Genomic DNA, 4,126 nt, shown 5'->3' on the forward strand with positions numbered 1-4,126 from the left:
TTTGAAATCAGGAGCTTTGCTAAATGAGTGACTCCTTATTTGAGTGGTTCAGTGGAGTTCTTCAAATACTGTGGGGTTTGTACTCTGTCAAACTGGATTTCATTTCAGTAGCTACATCCCCATTTTCTGTGGCATTGTTAAATGTTTCCCAGCAGCTCCAGATAATTAATAAGTGGGTTTGAGTTTTGCTGAGATGAATGTAAATTATTCACGTGGCCTATGCAATAGCTCCTGCTATGCTCAGTGTTTGTTTTATGCTGATTTGATGCTCTGTGGAAATTCTCCTGTGTGGAAATCTGGCTTTGGAAATTCTGGTGGCCTTTTGTTGATGAAGCTAAGTCCTATAGGAAAAGGGATCTCCTTTGATACTCAGTCTGCAGGTGTTCAAATACTTGTTCCCAGCAATTGACAGCACCTTGTATTTGTTACAGGTAGGAAATCACATGGCAGTGACCATCACATGCTGGTGTGACCAGCAGTGGTCATGCAGGGACTGTGGAGCAAGGCACTCGTGGTCCACTGTGCTGGTGAGCACAGGGAGCTCTGTGCCTGTTGCTGCTCTTCTGAAAACTGGCAGATTTATGGAACTGGTGCTTGACTCATCCAACTCATGCCTGGTTTTGGCAAAAGAAATGTAGTGATGGAGAACAGCAAATATCAGATCGAAATGCTATTTATGATAGTGCTGTAAATAAAATTCCACCTGCTGGTGGAGGTGGTCCATGGCAGGCTCAAGGCACTCCTTGTCCAGTGTAAAGACACTAGTTTTGTTCCAGAGCAGCAACTGTCACAGTCTTAATCACAGATGGATTGCTGTTGGCCTGAAGCAAACAAAGGCAGTTTGTGTGGTGGAAGGAGTGTAGTGATCTAATTAGCTGGCTCTCATTGGGTTTGGTGAGACAGAGTTGGTGTGCAGCATGGAACCGCAGGCTCAAGGCACTCCTTGTCCAGTGTAAAGACACTAGTTTTGTTCCAGAGCAGCAACTGTCACAGTCTTAATCACAGATGGATTGCTGTTGGCCTGAAGCAAACAAAGGCAGTTTGTGTGGTGGAAGGAGTGTAGTGATCTAATTAGCTGGCTCTCATTGGGTTTGGTGAGACAGAGTTGGTGTGCAGCATGGAACCTCTCAGGAAGAGACGGGCTGAGTCTTGTTAGACCTCTTGCCCTAGAAGGGGCAGTTCGTCTTTGATTGCAACCTGGTGTTGTTCCATCCTAATATTAGATCAAGATACACAGATTGATTCAGCCTTGTGGTAGTATGGAAATACACATGGAGATTCCTCTTGGAAACAGATGAGCTTTAAGCTGTGTGTAAGCATTGCCACTGCCTTTCCATTTCTGGTGGGTTACTACTCATGTGTAGCTCTTTGACTGGCCTTTAGGAAGTGTGGATTTAGTTGTCCTTTATGTATCACTTTTCCTTGTCTTTCCTGTGTCTAGTCATATCCTGTGTGTTGATAAAGGACTGTTGAACATTTTTAACAAGCTACAAAAATGTTGAGGTGTGATTTTTAAAACCCTGTGTTGACACGGTAATGAAATCACAAATAAACTTAAGCTTTCTGTAGCTTTTACCACATCCCTTGAAAAATGATTGAACCACATTGCTTCATCACTAGCTTCCCTTTTGCTGCATCCTATTGTGCAAGGCATGGGTAGGCTGATGATTAGCATCTCTGTATGCCAAAACTTGGCCTAGGCACCCCTCTGTTTTGTAGTCCTCCCTTCCCTCTAATATAAGGAATACCTTTTTGATGTTGCTCTGGCTTTTGCTGCAGGAAGTGAGATTGCATGGAGATGCAAACACAATCTCTTTGCTTCACTGGAGTCTGTGTATTGAGACCTGATTAGGAAAGACAACTGCATACAGCAGTCTTGGAGCCCCTTCTGTTAAGACAACATATTGGTGAAAGTTTCTGACTTAGGAAGCTCAGGAGGATTGTTACCTGGATTTCTGTCCAACCTTGTTAGTCTTCCTCAGCTCAATGTCTAGATTAAAAACAACAACTTTGGAGAGGCAAATTAATTCGTTGCCTAGTCAGAATCCTTCAGCTGATGATTGTGGACACTACTTGGGTGCACATGGTTAGAGACATTGAGGCAATTCTCGGCAGAAATTTGCTCACAGGTGCCAGTTCTTTGAGAGTGTTGCCTCTGCCGGTCTCTTCATCTTGTTTCCAGGGCTTTGGAAGTTATGTGAAGGAACTAGATAAACACAGATAAATGTGTTCTCTCAGCTCTCAAACCTGTCTGCAAAACAGTGCCATAAGAAGAGGCTGAAGCAATGATCTTGAGGAATTAGTTGTAGCCAAGTGATCTGGCTTTATGGAGGTCTGGAAGAGCTGTGACAAGCTGCAGTCACATCTCTGTGATTAGTAAAGTAGCGCAGAGCTTTGGAACCTGGGCACCATGATTCTCTGGAAATGTCACAGCCTCACTCAGAAATGCCCCGTGGTGGATATTAATAGCTTTTTCTCTTACCACGTTATTGTGGGCTCTTCTCCCTTCTGCAGTCACTTCCCAGGCTGTTCTGCTGCAGTTTGCTCCACTGCAAGGAAACTCACAGCTGATGCCAAAAGCTACCTGTCTGTAGCCTCTCCAGCCCTGGCTGGGCTTAAATTCCCTATTTAATGCACTGTTTTCTGCTTGTCAAATGCCTTGTGCTGTCAGGGCAGGAATTCAGAAGGGCTGAGGGATTTTCACTGGGTCAAACATGGCTGCAGAATGTGCATTGTGCTAAAGGCTGAGCGAAAAACGCTCAGCTCAGGAACATTAGGAGTTTTGGAAGATGGAGGTAAGAAGAGGAGAGGCAGGTGAAACTTGGATGTTCAGATGATATGAAGTCTGAGCCTTGCACCAGCAGAACCAATGGAGTCCTTAGCAATCCAGAGAGCAAATCATCAGAGCAGAACTGATCTCAGGCTTGACTTTCTTTGGATTGGCATTGCAGGACCTTGCTGTTCTCTGCTCCCAGTTTCCCCCCGTGCTTGCTTTTCCAGCTGTCATCTTTGTAATAATACATCCAGTGATTGTTTTCTTAGAATCATCAAGGTTGCAAAAGGCCTCTAAGATCATCAAGTCCAGCCATTAACCTGTCACTCAGCTGTAACCCCTAAACCATATCTTCCAGTGCCAGGTCCAGATGCCTCTTAAACACTTCCAGGGGTGATGACTCCACCACCTCCCTGGGCAATCTATTCCAGTGCCTGTTTTCCCTCCTTAGAAAATTTCTTGATGGGGGTGGAAAGCATAAAACAATAAAATGACTAATGGGATTTTTTTATTTTGCCACGTCTCCATGTTTTATGTCTCTGAATTTGTGCAAAGGCCACCTTAGATTTCTGCATGTAACCTCATAACTATCTACAGCTATCTCACGAGGGGAAGCAGAGGGGCAGGCACTGCTCTCCTCTCTGGTGATCAGTGATAGGACCTGAGGGAATGGCCTGAAGTTGTGTCAGGGGAGGTTTAGGTTAGATGTCAGAAAAAGGTTCTTCCCCCAGAGGGTGTTTGGGCACTGGAACAGCTCTCCAGGGAAACTGTCACAGCACCAAGCCTGACACAGCTCAAGAAGCATTTGGACAAGGCTCTCAGGCACAGGGTGTGATTCTCGGGGATGTCCTGTGCAGGGCCAGGAGTTGGACTTCACTGATCCTTGTGGGTCCCATGTGACTCAGGATACTCCGTGATTATATGAACACGATGGACTGTGGTCCTGCATTTTAGATGCTGTAGTAATACAAATGATGTCTAAGCAAGCTTATAGATCAAAGCTGAAGAGATTTATTTGCAACAGGGTTATCTAGTTACCTACAGCAACAGATATTTATCATCTAGCAACAGCAGTGCCGTAGAAAGCTCCCAACCCCACATATCTCCATAGCTTTGTGTCTGAACACTCCTTTCATTTACCAGTGTGGGGGGATGAGGGAGAACAACCTTTTCTGCAGCCAACCTCCCCTGCCTCTTTTTCTCATCCAGTCTTCAAGACTGGTGTTGACTGCTGAACTCTCAGAATGATGATAGCTGTTGTCCTAAATGGCAAACTGGCATTTACTCCAGCTGTGAGTTGAGGGAAATTCATAATTGAAGCATCCTTCAGAAATACCAGTTCAAGGGCAGGGA

At 45.0% G+C, this 4,126-nt stretch overlaps 1 protein-coding gene across 1 annotated transcript in view; it reads left to right on the plus strand.

The window, feature by feature from the left end:
• The window catches only part of JOSD1 (Josephin domain containing 1), a 6,915-nt gene that overhangs the window by 613 nt on the left and 2,176 nt on the right, over positions 1-4,126 (plus strand). The gene's annotated exons all lie outside the window — the stretch shown is intronic.

This window comes from Acanthisitta chloris, unplaced genomic scaffold (genome assembly GCF_000695815.1).
Source record: "Acanthisitta chloris isolate BGI_N310 unplaced genomic scaffold, ASM69581v1 scaffold29359, whole genome shotgun sequence".
In the NCBI taxonomy this organism is placed as follows: domain Eukaryota; kingdom Metazoa; phylum Chordata; class Aves; order Passeriformes; family Acanthisittidae; genus Acanthisitta; species Acanthisitta chloris.